The sequence below is a fragment of the Gopherus evgoodei genome, chromosome 15 (assembly GCF_007399415.2).
Source record: "Gopherus evgoodei ecotype Sinaloan lineage chromosome 15, rGopEvg1_v1.p, whole genome shotgun sequence".
Taxonomy (NCBI): Eukaryota; Metazoa; Chordata; order Testudines; family Testudinidae; genus Gopherus; species Gopherus evgoodei.
In genome coordinates, this window is record NC_044336.1 from 1,452,399 (window position 1) to 1,470,328 (window position 17,930).

Below are 17,930 nucleotides of genomic sequence, written 5' to 3' on the forward strand. Positions count from 1 at the left end.
TTTGAACATGGATCTGCCAATTCTCAGAGGAGTGCCCTAGCCACAGAGCTAGTCTGGCTGTGGGACTCACTCAGTCTATCCCAGTAAAACAGTTCCACTGTATATAAATACGTAGTCATTGGGCCAGAGAGAGAGAGAGAGACTAACTCAATAGTCTTGTGGTGAGGACACCCACCTGTCAGGTGACAACCTGGTCTCCAGTTCCTTTGCTCTAATGACTCCTTACGTTGCCATCCTAATTTCTACCATGAAGAAGACTGCACACTGAACAATGGAATAAAGGATGAGAAATTCCACCTACTTAACGTGCAGAAAGATTTCAATTCTTATTGCTAAAATTCTATAGGGAATTTCTGTGCTTCAAAGGAAGTCAGAATTTGGCCTTGGAGAGAATAATTAATGTTTTCCTAGAACACAGAACCCATTGGAGTTCAGTTCTCTTCCATACAACCAGACTCTTGGGCTCTTAGGTTTATATATGATTTTGGTATTTTCCAATTAACGCCTAGTAACTTACATCCAACTATAAAATATTTCCTAATTTCAAATGGTGCAAAAGAAAAGAATTTCACTAGCAGTAGTGATTTAAAAAAATCAAGCCTTAAAGCAGTTTAAGATTGGGGGAAATACTCCGAAGAGCATAACTGGGCTAATAGAATTTGCAAATGACAACGTGGTAACTAAGGCCTGGTCTACACTACGCATTTATACCAAATTTAGCAGCGTTAAACTGAATTAACCCTGCACCCATCCACACAATGAAGCCCTTTATATCGGTATCTGTAATCCTCCCCGACGAGGGGAGTAGCGCTGAAATCGGTATTGCCTTGTCGGATAAGGTTAGTGTGACTCCAATTTGAAGGTATTGGCCTCCGGGCGCTATCCCACAGTGCACCATTGTGACCGCTCTGGACAGCAATCTGAACTTGGATGCACTGGCCAGGTAGACAGGAAAAGCCCCACGAACTTTTGAATTTCATTTCATGTTTGCCCAGCGTGGAGCGCCGATCAGCACGGGTGACCATGCAGTCCCAGAATCCAAAAAGAGCTCCAACATGGACCGTACGGGAGATACTGGATCTGATCGCCGTATGGGGAGACAAATCTGTTCTATAAGAGCTCCGTTCCAAGAGACAAAATGCCAAAGCATTTGAAAAAATCTCCAAGGCTATGATAGACAGAGGCTACAGCAGGGACTCAACATAGTGCTGTGTGACAAGCGTAATGGAAAGCCAAAGAATCAAATGGATGCTCATGGAGGGAGGGGGGACTGAGGACTCGAGCTATCCCACAGTTCCCGCAGTCTCCGAAACCCATTTGCATTCTTGGCTGAGCTCCCAAAGCCCGAAGGGTCAAAAACATTGTTGCGGGTGGTTCAAGGTATATGTCGTCATGCCATGAAAGAAAAGGGGAAAAAATTGTTTCTCGTCTTTTTTCAATGTCACCGTATGTCTACTGGATGCTGCTGGTATATGGGGTGTTGCAGCGCTAAACAGTAGCATCCCCTCCTCTCCTCTCCCTGATGGCAGACGGTGCAATAGGACTGGTAACCGTCGTCATCATCCCGTGAGTGCTCCTGGCTGGCCGTGGTGAGGTCGGCCGGGGGCACCTGGGCAAAAATGGGAATGACTCCCGGCATTCCCTTCTTTAAGTTTTGTCTCCTGGAGATTCAGTCCTGCCTGGAATATCATAGCAGCTGGAGGCTGCCTCCCCCTCATTTTATCTCAATTCCTGCATTCTTATTACTTCATCACACAAATGGGGAGATAACTGCCACGGTAGCCCAGGAGGGGTGGGGAGGAGGGAAGCAATGGGTGGGGTTGTTGCAGGGGCACCCCCTAGAATGGCATGCAGCCCATCATTTCTGCAGAATATCTGGGATTCTGACCCAGAGTGGCTGTGCTCTCTGGTTCTTTAGTAGGCTTGCCCCATATTCTAGGCAGGACTGACTCTACTTTTAGACAAAATGTAAAGAAGGGAATGACCTGGGGAGTCATTCCCATTTTTGTCCATGTGCCCCCGGCTGACCTCAGCAAGGCCAGCCAGGAGCACCCTGGCAGCAGCAGATGGTACAATATGACTGGTATCTGTCATTGCCAATTTCCAAAGCAGCAGATGGTGCAATAGAGCTGGTAACTGTCTCTGCTACCTTGCAAAGCAAGTGAATGCTGCTGTGTAGCACTGCAGTACCGCGTCTGTCAGCAGCATCCAGTACACATACGGTGAGAATGAAAAAAGGCTAAACGGGCTCCATGGTTGCCATGCTATGGTGTCTGCCAGGGCAATCCAGGGGAAAAAGGGTGCGAAATGATTGTCTGCCATTGCTTTCACGGAGGAAGGATTGACTGACAACATTTACCCAGAATCACTCGCGACACTGTTTTTGCCCCATCATGCATTGTGATCTTGTGATACAGCATGGCCAGAGGGCAGCAGGAGACGGTCAGAAGGAAGCCTTATTCCCTGTAAGGGGAAGAAAGTTTTCTATAGATTAATTAGAGCACCTGATGCCAGTTAGAGCACCTGAAGCCAATTAGAGCACCTGCAGTCAGTCACATGATAAAAACCTCTGCTTCAATCAGGCAGTGTGGGAGCAAAAGCAGAAAAGATTGGTGTTGGAGCAGAGAACAGTTTGGAGAAGTGCTGCGGTGAGCTAAGAAGTCCTAGACCCTAGGTAAAGGGGCACCTGGCTTGTGCAGAGGGAGGGCAGGAAGCCCCCCACAAGCTGAAGGGCAGGAGAGGGAAGTAGCCCAGGGGAAGGAACCGTCACTTCAAGTGGTTCACCACTATCCTCAGGGCCCCTGGGCTGGGACCTGGAGTAGAAGGCGGGCCCAGGTCCCTCCCTCTCCACTCCCCTACTCTAGGACACTAGTGGGGCAATTAATATTCCAATTTAAGGGCAAGAAATGGTGCCCTGAACCCCCCCCCAGAAGAGAAAGTGTGAGACCCATCATTATAGTGCTGGCAATTTGCCACAATCTCAGTCCAGAATTCCAATGGGCAGGGGAGACTGTGGGAACTATGGGCTAGCTATCCACAGTGCAATGCTCTGGAAATCGATGCTAGCCTCGGTACATGGATGCACACTGCTGAATTAATATGCTTAGTGTGGCTGTGTGCACTGGACTTCATATAATCTGTTTCCAAATACCGGTTTCTGTAAAATTGGAATAATCCCGTAGTGTAGACATACCCTTAGGCTTTGTCTACACTATCACTTTTGTCAGCAAAAATTTTGTGGGTCAGGAGTGTAAAAAAAACACACCCCTGACCGACATAAGTCTCACCGACAGACATGCCAGTGTGGACAGCACTGTGTCAGTGGAGATGCTGTCCTGCTGACGTAGTTACCGCTGCTCATTGGAGGTGGTTTAATTATGTCGGCAGGAAAGCTCTTTCCTGCTGGCATTGACTGTCTATACAGGAGACTTTACAGAGGTGCAGCTGTGCCGATGTAAGGTCCATAGTGGAGGCATAGACTAAAACTGAGCTAGTGCTGATTAAACCGCATGCTTTCCACTGTAGCTGCCAGAGTTATTCTTCACACCTTGTGTGTGCAATGGTGATGTCACCTCATTTAATTTACTGCTTAATAGAGCTACCCTTCAAATCTTTTTGGTTTGTTGAGGACATAACTAAAGTTCAACTGTTCTTATTGTGTTATCATATCTTTATGGAAATTCATTGTTTGATTATTTTTTGTTCTCTTTCAGCTCAGTTCCTAACTGTAACTGCTACTGAGAATTTGTAACTTTGTTGTTCACTGTTCTACTCTGTCCTGTATTTTACACTTAACTCCTGTGACTGTTCTGTTTTTACAGGTGTGAGTGACAATTACGTGCAAGTCTTTTGGTCTCTGACCCTTGTATCATTACTCTGTATGTGTGAGTGAGGAAAGCTGTTTTCTAACTTCAAAATCTCACTACAATCTTTATTTGTGTGTGTTCTAAACTTCAGAATACTTTTATGCTAATTTCAGTTGTGTTGTGTATTTTTAACTACAGAGTAATATAATGTGTTTAATACCTCACACTACACAGTAGTCTCATTCCAGTCTTGGTTTATGAATTTAACTAGTTCCTATTTTCTTTGTCTACTTTAAATACCAAAAGCAGGGTACTTTATGATAGTTCTTTTTCTATATATGAATGTTAGTGGTTTTCTGTGGAATTGTCTTTAACAATCTGTCTCTCTTCTACCTATTAACTCAAACACCAAAATCTCCCCCCTGCAGTACACTATCTGCCTATCAGCTCTCTAAGAACACTCCTTAAACCTGCTTGATTAACTTTAATTTGAAAACTTTGATTACTCAAATTGCTTTCTGATCTTTCATACTTATAAAATTGCCTGTTAATTCCATAAAATCTGAGCTAATCCTCTCTGTTTGCACTGTTGCAAGGAACTGGACTAGAAGACCTCTCGAGGTCCCTTCCAGTCCTATGATTCTTGTACCCCAGCTTTTGTATGTTTCATTGCAACCATTCCTAGCTAGGAACGTACTTTAGCAATGCTGAATTTTGAGCTATAATAATTATATACATTTGAATTTGCCTTCAGAATGATGATTAGCATCACAAAGTTACCTTCTTTGTCATTGTTTTGCTAGCTTTTGTTTAATTTACACTATTTTCAATTTGATTGTCCTATCCAATTTATCTAGTTTTGTTCAAATATGTTTTTAGTTTAAAAGGTTTAATATCAAATGAATTAGCTTTAATCTAGTTATGTCATTAAATTAATATTTGGTTATCTGATAATATTTGTCTACTTGTTGAATTCTGTTAATAATGCTTAGCTACTAGTCAATTTTAATTAAGTGAATATCATTGAGTTAAATGCCCATAGATGTTTCAGTTTTATACTCAGTTTTATAACACTGGTCCATTCTATATAGTTAACCAAACTTGTTTTAATTTTTTTTCTGTTTTAGAATTTCAAGTTTAGCTAAGAGGTTGTTTTAACAGTTACTACATTTATCAGCCAATTTATTTACTTTTTTTTTAATCTAGTGAATCTCATTCACATAATCCTTGTTCATGCAATTGCTCGTTGGTTCCTTCTCTTATTTTTGCTTACTTAAATATGTGTTTTCTTTATTTAAAGTCAATTTCAATTGTTTATTTTGGGACATCCCTTAGTGTATAGAAAAAAGAATCCTTGGTATATTTGTATGTGGTTACTTCCTGAGTGCAGTGTGATTAATAACCATAATAAATAAATCCATTTGTTGGTCTGATTTTCCTGAACTTGACATATGAGAAGCAAGTAATTCATGATTACCTTAATTTTCTCCCTATTATGAATTTTGATAATTATTTGGTAATTTTACTTTGAAAATTACCTCTTATTCAATATATTTAGCTTACCCTCGGCATCCCTGCTATTGAACCATTTTTCTCTACACTTGGACATGAGAAAGGTGCTATATAGCTATAGCCCAAGTAGCTGCAGAACTGTAGTGGAGTTGTCGTTTGGAAGACTGAAGGGAAGGAGGAGAAACCTACTGACAAAGCTAGAGACTGCTGAGCAATGCCTTTCTCTTGTGATAAGTGCTTGGTGTGTTCTGCACAACATCTGTGAGAGCAGATGATGGGGAAGTGGAGGTGGAGGGACTTTCTGGATCTTATAAACAGCCAGACAGGGGGTCTTTACAAGGCGACCCACGTGGTCAGAGACACGGGGTCAAGGATATGTTGTGCACCTACTTTGATGGCAGAATGTAGTGGTAGAAAATGCATGTGCTTTAACTAAGGAAATGAATTCAGTGACTCTGTGAAGATTTTATTAATTAATTTTGTGGGGGGAGCTGTACCTTAGTGAAATTTTTCAGCGGAGTTGTACATGTTAAAAATTGTATCCATTTAACACAACACAGGGCACATTTCAAACCAATGGGCATGTGGCAGAACATACCCAAAGTGGTGAGTGCATGCATGGCTATGCTAGTGGCTCACAGAAAGGTGTAGGTGGAAACTGTTGTTCTTGTCTACGTGGGAGGAGTGGAGTGGGCAGGGCCTGCCATTTGAGAGAGTGAAAGGGGGTCCTAGTATCCTGAATTCTTGTCCCTTGTGTTCTTGTAGCACTGCTGGAGACAGGCCCGCTGATTGGGGGGGGGAGCTAGGGGGGCCAAAGGAGACACTTGCCCAGGGGCCCGGGTTCCCCTGGCTGACGCCGGCAGCGCAGCAGTGCTAAGGCAGGCTTCCTGCCCGCCCTTGCTCCGCGCTGCTCTTGGTAGCAGCTGGCACGTCCCTGTGGCCCCTGGGGAGGGGTTCTCTGCACGTTGCCCCCACCCCGAGCACTGACTCTGCATTCCCATTGGCTGGGAACTGCAGCCAACAGGAACTGCGGGGGAGGTACCTGCTGGCAGTGGCATGTGGAGACCCCCTGGGCCCCACCCCTAGGAGCTGCTGCCAGAGGGCATGTGCCAGACATTTTCAGGAGCTAGCCAAGGTAAGCGCTGACCCCCTGACCACCTCCTACACCCCAAACTCCTGCCCACACCTAGATCCCACACCCAAACTCCCTCCCAGAGCCTGCACCCCCCTCCTGCACCCAAATTCCCTCCCAGAGCCTGCACCCTACACCTCCTTCCACACTTCAACCTCCTGCCCCTGGTCGGGGAGAGTGAGCAATGGAGAGAGGGGGGATGGAGTGAGCAGGAGACAGGGCCTCAGAGAAGAGGCAGGACGGGCGTGGGCTCAGGGAAGGGGCAGGGCAAGGGTCTTTGGGTTTGTACAATTAGACAGTTGGCAACCGTACTGGGTGGGTATGTGGAAGCCCTGGCTGTGCCAGAAGAGCACACCCAGCAGCATCGCCAGCAGCTTGCTGGGCACCAGCACCGATTGCGTCCATGTGGGCACGGCTAGTGTGTGCTGCCCTGGGACCCAGAATTGCTGTCAGCAGGCCTGGCTGGAGACTTCTTTGGTGTAACACTGAGCCATGTGTTAGGAATGACCCTTCTCCTGCATGTGCTCTGCCAGGCACTCCTAGATCCTGGCATTCTGCTGACACGTATTCACATGGACAAGATGTGCTTCTCTTCCCAGAAGGCAAGGCAGTCCAGGACGACCAGATGGGACTACACAGAAGCAGGGGAAATGGCTGTTACAATGGGTATATGATTGCCTATGTGAACTCTCCACAAGCAGGACTCATAAAGGGATGCACATGGCTATGAGCCAGCATTTAAATGGGGAGATGTCCTCTGGTGCAGATCACCCTGGACCAGTAGTGGACACAGAGTTCAACATGCAGACTCAAATGGGTGTGAAACAAGGCAATGTGGGATAGTAGGGATGTGTTATTCCTTGCTTTAGCAAAGCTTTTGATATGATCTCCCACAGAATACTTTCCAGCAAGTTATAGTAGTATGGACTGGATGAATGGACTATAAGGTGGATAGAAATCTGGCTAGATCATCGGTCTCAGTGGTTAGTGATCAATGGCTCTGTCTAGTTGGCAGCTGGTATCAAACGGGGTACCCCAAAGGTCAGTCTTGGGGCCAGTTTTGTTCAATATCTTCATTAATGATCTGGAGGATGGTGTGGACTGAACCCTCAGCAAGTCTGCAGATGATACTAAACTGAGAGGAGTCGTAGATACACTGGAAGGTAGGGATAGCATACAGAGAGACCTAGACTAATTAGAGGGTTGGGCAAAAAGAAACCTGATGAGGTTCAACAAGTCCTAACTGCAGGACTCTGCACTTGTCCGGAAGAATCCCATGGACTGCTACAGACTAGGGACCGAATGGCTAGGCAGCAGTTTTGCAGAAAATGACATAGGGGTTACAGTGGACGAGAAGCTGGATATGAGTCAATAGTGTGCTGTTGTTGCCAAGAAGGCTAATGGCATTTTGGGCTATATAAGTAGGGGCATTGCCAGCAAATCAAGGGACACGATCATTCCCCTCTATTCAACATTGGTGAGGCCTCATTTGGAGTACTGTGTCCAGTTTTGGGCCCCACACTACAAGGATGTGGAAAAAAATTGGAAAGAGTCCAGCGGAGGGCAATGAAAATGATTAAGGGGCTGGAGCACATGACTTCTGAGGAGAGGCTGAGGCAACTGGGCTTGTTTAGGCTGCAGAAGAGAAGAATGAGGGAGGATTTGATAGCTGCTTTCAACTATCTGAAAGGGGGTTCCAAAGAGGATAGAGCTCGGCTGTTCTCAGTGGTGGCAGATGACAGAACAAGGAGTAATGGTCTCAAGTTGCAATGGGAGTGGTTTAGGTTGGATATTAGGAAAAACTTTTTCACTAGGAGGGTAGTGAAGCACTGGAATAGGTTACCTAGGGAGGTGGTGGAATCTCCTTCCTTAGAGGTTTTTAAGGTCAGGCTTGACAAAGCCCTGGCTGGAATGATTTAGTTGGGGATTGGTCCTGCTTTGAGCAGGGGCTTGGACTAGATGACCTCCTGAGGTCCCTTCCAACCCTGATATTCTATAAGGAGCAGTGGGAGGACTGCCAGAAGTGTTATAGTTAATCCAAAACTGGGACGTGCACATGTACCTTACAGAGCTGCCCAGAGGATTCAGGGGGCCTGGGGCAAAGCAATTTTGGGGGCCCTTTCCATAAAAAAGTTGCAATATTACAGAATACTATATTCTTGTGGTGGCCTCTGCAGAACCCAGGGCCTGGGTCAAATTGCCCCACTTGCCCAACCCTACTCCCCAGGGCAGCCCTGGTACCTTACACCACTAAAACTCATTGTGGAATAGAGTAATGCCAATTCCAAAGAGGATTAATTAAAGTGGGAAAAGATACTGGATAAATCAAAAAGAACTCTTATTTCTGAACATGCGGCAGTTTATGCCAAAAAAAAGCTAAAGTTATACTGTAATAACTTTCCCATGTAGGCCTTAAAGATTGGATTTTCCATTTTTGGCCCCATCCTGTCTATATCACTCAGTGGTAGGAGAATGGTTCCATACTGTCAGGCTCAGTTTTTTTCTGCAATTTCTTGACTGCAGCTTTAGTAGAAAAATCCATCCCTTGCTAAAATAATTCTGGTTCAGGACTGTAAATGACAGCAGGGGGGACATTTCACTGCTCATGAAGGAGGGCGGCAATCTGCACAAAGGGCCCCTCCTCACCCCATCTCTGTTCGTGTGTTTCTACGAGGCCCAGAGGTGGTGTTGGCACTGGCTCACCTGTTGTCCCAACGCCCATCAGCACTTGCAGGAGTTGATACAGGTATGGGAGATCAAATTCCCCCTGGAATGAGAGAATAGCAGCAGCACCAGATTTTCAAAGTGAAGGAACAGGATCTCTGCAGTGGTGTAGGGGCTGTCAGAGGGGACAGCACCAGGGTGAGGAGCTGTGGGGTTGTGAAAGTTCCAGGAAGTTTTAATTTATTAATATCCATCATACAAAAATACTAATCAATGTTTTGTATTGTGGAAACATGCTAGTATAAACCTGATTGATCAGAATCAGTGTACAGACACATTTTTAACACTGTGGGATAGCAAAAGAATTAGGTTGTTTTGGGGGCAATGCATAACAGTTACGGAGTATTTAAATTTTTTAAATATTTTTTATTTTGGCAGTACAAAAATGTATTTTTTTTTGTCTAGAATGAAAAATGCCACTATGTATCGTAAAAAATATTTAGCCTAAAGTAAAGGCTATGGAAGTAAAACACCCAATTAGAAATATAAACACTTCTGTAGAAAAAATAACATCAATGTGGCTAATGAAGTAATAGAAGAGTAAAGGAAATGCTTCAGTGTTTACAGGTTGGGAAGACTGGTTACACAAATTAGGAATTACATATTACTGGAAGTCTAAACTAGCATTAATTGCTATAAGAAGGAGCTGCTATTTTAACTATATGGATTCTGTGGGAGAGGCAACACATAATCAGTGGTTGCAGGATCAGCTTGCAATCAAAAGCATCTATCCTAAAAATAAATAAATAAATTTAAACAAACAGTGCGAGTATTCCCATTGATACCAGTCTCAAGCTGCTGGAATCTGCTAAAAGTTTCAAAATAAGGAGTCTAGTTCACCTTAAAGGCGCAGACATGAAAAGTCAAATAAAAAGAATCAAAAATGTATTTATTTTTAAAATATTCAGGATGTTTGGGGCCTGGTTCATGATTCCTGAATTTGTGGGGTTGCCAATGCTGTATAGCGATGTCTAGTCAAAGTTACAGTTTACATTTGCCTTAGAGAAGGGTTTCATACATGATAGAATAGTGGATATTTGGTAAGTAAAGCACAGATCCACAAGGAGACTTAAGCATCCAAATACCAGATTTAGGGACCATTGCAATCCACAAAAACCCCACTCAGCTGCCACATAATCTCTAGATGCCTAAACTCATTTTGTGTCTAAATTTTCACAGAAAAATCCCACTAAGTTTCTGCCTCTGGACATGTGCACAACACACCATTCTAGGTACCCCAGAGGGATCCTCAAATCCTCCCAAAATAGGTATGGGAAACCGTAACTCACCCCTGTGGCCCAATCCAATTAACGTGCTCGGAGCACAGCTACCAGCTAGGGCCTCATTCAAAATATTGCCCGAGGAGGAGGTACCAGTCTTATAACAGTTGGCCCAGAAGACATAGCACTCACTTCAGATTTGGGAGAAGCAGATTCAGTTCTTCCCTCTGCCTGAGGGTTAGAAAGGATTTAAACAGGAGTCTGCCACACCCCTCTGGAGAAGGGTCCTAACCACTAGGATATGCAATATTCTGATGGAAGTGGGGGGCCTCCCTCAGTTTCTCTTGTTGAATTTGTTCCACTTTGGATATAATAATTAGAGAGACATTTAAATAGGATGAGTGGAGCCTGCATTTCTCTCCCAGATAGATGCTCTAACCACTGGTTTTAGGGTCATCCTCAAATTCTTTCTCTGGCCCATTCTTAGTTTTAATTTGTAACATGCTCAAATTTCCTAGACAGACCTTGGCTCTAATCCATTATAGCTGCCCCATATTAATATGTAGGCTTAGAAGTCACTGTCCAGTGGTGGATTTATATTAGAAACTTTGGGGGGAGGGGTGGACGGACACTTAGCCTGTTTTTTTGTTAGAAGGGTCAGAATGGAAGTTACACTTTGGTATTTGTAAAGAAAAGTGTGATCAATTTTCAACAATTCCAGCATTTACATTGGAAACCTTACCTTTGACAAAGATAAAATTCCTAGTTTAGACATACTCCTCTCTGTACTTTGGTAAACATCTCTGTTGAGAAAGTATTCGAAGGATTGAATAATAGATACAAACTGATTTATTCCCTTCAATATTTGTTAAAATATCTTAATATCTGATGCCACAAACACTTACAACACTTGCACATTTTTGGATATGTGAGTGGCTCATTGACTTCATTTAATCTATATTAAGCGGGGGGGGGGGGTGTGATGGGGTGCCACCTGGAACTGAGGTACCACTGAGCTACCCTGATCTACCAGCTCCCTTTACTGCTGTGACCAGCCTGCCAACCCTTCTCCCATGCTTCAGCACACATGCAGGTAGGGACACAGCCAGCTGCTCAAGTGCACACTCCCCTCTGGAGTGTAAACGCGAAATGATACTGTCTTGTGCTGCACAGAGATCTGCACAGTTTAAGCTCATGAAATTTGCCCCCTCCCTCAATGTGGAGAAGGATATGCAACAGCTTTGCACCTGAAGTTATAACTCCCACACACTGGTTTTAGACAAAGCAATAATAAGGTTTTTTTTTAACTACAAAAGATAGATTTTAAGGGATAGCAAACAGATCAAAGCAGATTACCTAACAAACCACACAAACTAAATATACTAAAGAGATTGAATATGAATCTCAAATTCTCACCCTAAATGATTATTCAAGCAGGCTGCAGATTCTTAAGGGGCCAGCTGCACTTGCTTACAGCTTAAAAACCCCAGGTGTTCCTTTCACAGACTAAAAATCCCTTTAGGCTGGGTCCAGCACTTCCCCCATTTCAGTCCTTGTTCCTCAGGTGTTTCTCAGAGTCTCTTTGGGGCAGGGAGTCAGTGAAAAAGCACAATGATGTCACTCCCCTGCCTTAAATAGCTTTTGCATACGGTGGGAAGGTATCAAAGCCTGGTTCCCACACTGGTTGGTGGAAAAACACTGGTATTTCAAGATGGAGTTCAGTACCAGGTGACCTGGTTTTATGCCCCTGTAGTGCCACAGCAGCCATTGCTCAGAGGCCGTTTGTAGAGTCCTCAGGAAGACCAACCCACACCCCCGCACCTCACCTTGGTGGGAGATAAACTTCCTCGAAGGCCTATGGTTTTCTCCTAATAGCTCTTTAACCTTAATAGACCCTTTCCAGTCAGCCATCTAGACTGACAGTCTTTTGCCTAGTGGGCGTTCCTCACGTGTAAACACATTTGTAATACAGATATATAGTCAATATTCCTAACTAGAGATGATAAAATGATATATGCATACAAATAGGATAATTATACTTGGTAAATAATAACCTTTCCAATGATCTCACATGACCTACCTTGCATTATGCTTATGTCATAATCATATCATATATTACTGTGAAGAATAGGGGGTGCAGTGTCATGGGGGATTAACGGTGTCTGGGTGGTGTCATGATAACTGGGGCCTTAATAGGCCTACCAAAGCTGTAGGTCTAACTCTGGGAAAGTGGATAAAAGTTTGTTAATGTTGCAATAAAATATAAACAAAAATGTTGATGTGAAAAGGTGTAAAATGGGGATAGAAAAACTGAAATAGTTGAAACAAAAGAGCCTACTGATCCAACTGTGTTAGGATCATAGAATCATTGAATATCAGGGTTGGAAGAGACCTCAGGACGTCATCTAGTCCAACCCCCTGCTCAAAGCAGGACCAACACCAACTAAATTATCCCAGCCATGGCTTTGATAAGCAGGCCTTAAAAACTTCTAAGATGGAGATTCCACCACCTCTCTAGGTAACCCATTCCAGTGCTTCACCACCCTCCTACTGAAATAGTGTTTCCTAATATCCAGCCTAGACCTCCCCACTGCAAGGTGAGACCATTACTCCTTCTTCTGTCATCTGCTACCACTGAGAACAGTCTAGATCCATCTTCTTTGGAATCCCCCTTCAGGTAGTTGAAGGCTGCTATCAAATCCCCCCTCTCATTCTTCCCTTCTGTGGACTAAACAAGCCCAGTTCCCTCAGCCTCTCCTCATAAGTTATGTGCCTCAGCCCCCTAATCATTTTCGTTGCCCTCCGCTGGACTCTTTCCAATTTGTCCACATCCTTTCTGTAGTGGAGAGATCAAAAGAGGACGCAATACTCCAGGTGTGGCCTCACCAGTGTTTAATAGAGGGGAACATAGATCCAATTCATAGAAGATTAAAGTTGGAAGGGACCTCAGAAGGTCATCTAGACCAACCCCTGCTCAAAGCAGGACCAATCCCCAGACAGATTTTTACCCTAGTTCCCTAGATAGCCCCCTCAAGGATTGAGCTCACAATCCTGGGTTTAGTAGCCCAATGCTCAAACCACTGAGATATCCCTTCCACCCCAATTACTTCCCTCAATCTGCTGGCAATGCCCCTACTAATACAGCCCAATATGCCATTGGCCTTCTTGGCAACCAGGGCACACTGCTGACTCATATTCAGCTTCTCATCCACTGTAACCCCTAGGTCCTTTTCTGCGGAACTGCTGCCTAGCCATTCAGTCCCTAGTCTGTAGCAGTACATGGGATTCTTCCATCCTAAGTGCAGGACTCTGCACTTGTCCTTGTTGAACCTCATCAGATTTCTTTTGGCCCAATCCTCTAATTTGTCTAGGTCCCTCTGTATCCTATCCCTACCCTCCAGCATATCTACCACTCCTCTCACTTCTTGTAAGCTTCCTTTTTGAGTTTAGGCTCACCAAAGATTTCACTGTTAAGCCAAGCTGGTTGCCTGCCATATTTGCTATTCTTTCTGCACTTCGGGATTCCTGGTAAACAATAGAAGTTTAGGACTAGAAATCAATGGAACAGAATTGGTGTGTTTTAAATTAGGCCTAACTGGTGAAAAAAATTAATGAGGGGATGGGCTTTTCTATCCATCATTCCCCTTTTGGGGTCCTCCAAAAGAGAGGTTGGGAGGGAAACTAGCAGATGTGGACAATCATAGAATCATAGAATATCAGGGTTGGAAGGGACCGCAGGAGGTCGTCTAGTCCAACCCCCTGCTCAAAGCAGGACCAATCCCCAACTAAATCAATGGATGACTGAAAGCCAAGAGAAGATGGTGGGCAATGGTATAACAGGCCAGGGGAGGATAAGCATCCTTTGGCACAGCTGCTAGACATCTGGGCCATGGTGACCCTGCCTGCTCTCCGCCTCTTTCCCTCCCTGCTCCACCCCTTCCTCAAGGCCCCTGCCGCTGCCTAGTGATGCCCTCCTCTCCTCTACTCCATCCCCCATCTCCAGAGGTCTCCACCACTCACCATATCCCTCCTCATCCCTCCTCTGCCCTGATGAGACCTCACCCACCACCCCCCTCATCTGCCCTCATCCCCCTGCCCCCATGGGGGAGGGGAGGGGAGGCTAGGAGGGACGTGGTAGGCAGTGGCCGGGGGCTGAGCAGGAGAAGGGACCGACTGTGGTAGGGGGCAGGGCCTGAGGCAGAGCAAAGGTGGGACCTGGGATGCAGAGGGGGTGGAATGTGGGCAGCGCCACAGCGGATAAGGCAGGACAGGGAGCTTCACCCAGGGGAAGCTTCACTTGCCGCCCAGGGAGAACATGAACTCATGAGAGGAGGCTCTTTGGTCTCTGTGCTGGAGGGGAGGAGAGGTGTCTATTAGTGATCTTCTTTCCAGGTTATCATAAACGGATAGTTAAGAATTAATAGAACAGAAGTACTTTATGTCTTTTTTGCCTGTAAAGGGTTAACAAGATCAGTGAGCCTGGCTGTCACCTGACCAGAGGACCAATCAGGGGACAGGATACTTTCAAATCTTGAGGGAGGGAAGTTTTTTGTGTGTGCTGTCAGATTTTGGTGTTCACTCTGGGGGCTCAGAGGGACCAGACGTGCAACCAGGTTTCTTTCCAATCTCTCTGATACAGTCTCTTATGTCCAGAATAGTAAGTACTAGGTAGATAAAGCGAGTTAGGCCTATGCTTGTTTTCTTTATGTGCAAATGTGTATTTGGCTGGAAGGAGTTCAAATTTGTATTTTGCTGAAAGGATTTTAATTTGTACTTGTATACTTAGGCTGGGAGGGTATTCCCAGTGTCTATAGCTGAAAGACCCTGTAACACATTCCATCTTAAATTTGCAAAGATAATTTTTACTGTTTTTTCTTTCTTTAATTAAAAGCTTTTCTTGTTTAAGAACCTGATTGTTGTTTTTTTTTTATTCTGGTGAGACCCCAGGGGACTGGGTCTGGATCCACCAGGGAACTGGTGGGGAGAAAGGAGGGAAGGGGGAGAGAAAGGTTAATTTTCTCTCTGTGTTAGGATTACTATCTCTCAGGGAGAGTCTGGGAGGGGGAGAGAGGAGGAAGGGGGAAAGGTGAATTTTCCTCTCTGTTTTAAGATTCAAGAAGTTTGAATGACAGTGATCTTCCAGGGTAACCCAGGGAGGGGAAGCCTGGGAGAGGCAACGGTGAGGGAAAGGGTTTACTTTCCTTGTGTTACGATCCAGAGGGACTGGTCTTGGGGGTCCCCGGGCAAGGTTTTTGGGGGACCAGAGTGTACCAGGCACTGGAATTCTGGTTGGTGGCAGCGCTACAAGTACTAAGCTGGTAATTGAGCTTAGAGGAATTCATGCTGGTACCCCATCTTTTGGACACTAAGGTTCAGAGTGGGGAATTATACCATGACACAGGTCTTGGGTGGTTTTTTTCTGTTTATTTCTTCATATCTAGATTTATAGCCCCATCCCCACAGGTTGGGGGTGGGGACCTTCTCTGGGTGGGCTACTCAGGTCCTGAGTACTAACATTTATGAATTGTACAGGTGAGGAATTGACTCAGAAACCAAGTTTTATATCCTCAGATTAGAGCTCAATCATGGGTTTTTGTAGCCAATTATTTTAGTTTAGTATTCATTTTTTGTGTGATGTTATGATTAATCAATATGTTATATTCTATATACTCGTATTTTAATCAGAGTTGATTTGTAGGATTATAAAAGTATATGATCGATCAATATTGAGAGGCACTAGGTAGTAGACACAAGTCAGACAAGCTGAAATGCAAGAAGCCCGTAGATTGAAGCCCGCAAGACTTTAGCTTGGCTATTTTAGGCCTGGGATACAAGAAATGATGGCATAAGTTAATGACCGAGAAATAACCCAAAAATTATGGGAAAGAGGCAGAAATTGGTACTATTGTGAAAGTAAGGTTAAAGTTAAATCATGAAATGCTGGAACAACAAATATTGCCTCTAATGCGTGCCTTAACCACAAGACAAAGGTGATACGTCAATCTTCACAGCCACTAAAATTCGGGGTCCCTTATGTTTCCAGGAGACACAGACCAATAAGGAAGAGAAGGATGATGCATTCATGTACATGCATAGAATGTAAGTATAGACAAAATTACAGTATAAAAAAGGATGCCCAGAGTAGGAAAATTAAGCTTCCTATGGGAAACTCCAGGAGGAATCACTCCTGTATTGCTAATCAATCTACTTGAGGGCCAACAGACTCTAACACTGCCTAGGAGAATGTGAGTATGTCTATAGTTATCATTAGTGCCTTGTTTCTTTGGAATCATATATGTTGTGACTTTTACAATTTTATTGGCAACTTTAATAAAACTACTAAAAGATAAATGCTCTTGTAATTATGTGTTACTTGCCTATGGTTTCATGTGTTCCTGTGGGCTCCAGAATAGAACAAACAGAGATAACTCTGTTGAACTTCAAGTATCAGAGGGGTAGCCGTGTTAGTCTGGATCTGTAAAAGCAGCAAAGAATCCTGTGGCACCTTATAGACTAACAGATGTTTTGGAGCATGAGCTTTCGTGGGTGAATACCCACTTCATCAGATGCATGTAGTGGAAATTTCCAGGGGCAGGTATATATATGCAGGCAAGCTAGAGATAATGAGGTAGTTCAATCAGGGAGGATAAGGCCCTGTTCTAGCAGTTGAGGTATGAAAACATGATACAGTTCTGCGGCGATCTGGAAGCCTACTTTCGCTGTCTCCGACTCAAAGAATACTTTCAGGACAACACTGAACAGCGCATTGATACACAGGTACCCTCCCACCAACAGCACAAGAAGAAGAACTCCACATGGACTCCTCCTGAAGGTCGAAATGACAGTCTGGACCTCTACATTGAATGCTTCCGCCGACGTGCACAGGCAGAAATTGTGGAAAAACAACATTGCTTGCCTCATAACCTAAGTCATGCAGAATGCAATGCCATCCACAGCCTCAGAAACCACCCAGACATTATCATCAAAGAGGCTGATAAAGGAGGTGCTGTTGTCATCATGAACAGGTCTGACTACCAAAAGGAGGCTGCCAAACAACTCTCCAATACCAAATTCTACAGGCCACTTCCCTCAGATCCCACTGAGGAATACACTAAGAAACTGCAACATCTACTCAGGACACTCCCTACACTAACACCGGAACAAATAAACATACCCTTAGAGCCACGACCAGGGTTATTCTATCTACTAACCAAGATCCACAAACTCGGAAATCCTGGATGTCCCATCATCTCGGGCATTGGCACTCTCACTGAAGGACTGTCTGGATATGTGGACTCTCTACTCAGACCCTATGCCACCAGCACTCCCAGCTATCTCCGTAACACCACTGATTTCCTGAGGAAACTACAATGCATTGGTGACCTTCCAGAAAACACCATCCTAGCCACCATGGATGTAGAGGCTCTCTACACGAACATCCCACACACAGATGGAATACAAGCTGTCAGGAACAGTATCCTGATGATGCCACAGCACAATTGGCTGCTGAGCTCTGTGCCTTTATCCTCACACACA

At 44.6% G+C, this 17,930-nt stretch overlaps 3 protein-coding genes and 1 pseudogene across 4 annotated transcripts in view; 2 read left to right on the forward strand and 2 right to left on the reverse strand.

Moving 5' to 3' along the window:
• LOC115635683 (zinc finger protein 239-like) overlaps positions 1 to 17,930 on the reverse strand; it is an 811,791-nt gene that overhangs the window by 630,897 nt on the left and 162,964 nt on the right. The window lies entirely within an intron of this gene.
• LOC115635664 overlaps positions 1 to 17,930 on the forward strand; it is a 1,110,108-nt pseudogene that overhangs the window by 368,575 nt on the left and 723,603 nt on the right.
• Positions 1 to 17,930, reverse strand: part of LOC115635684 (zinc finger protein 239-like) — an 861,693-nt gene that overhangs the window by 81,977 nt on the left and 761,786 nt on the right. The window lies entirely within an intron of this gene.
• The window catches only part of LOC115635661 (zinc finger protein 501-like), a 160,476-nt gene that overhangs the window by 8,790 nt on the left and 133,756 nt on the right, over positions 1 to 17,930 (forward strand). The gene's annotated exons all lie outside the window — the stretch shown is intronic.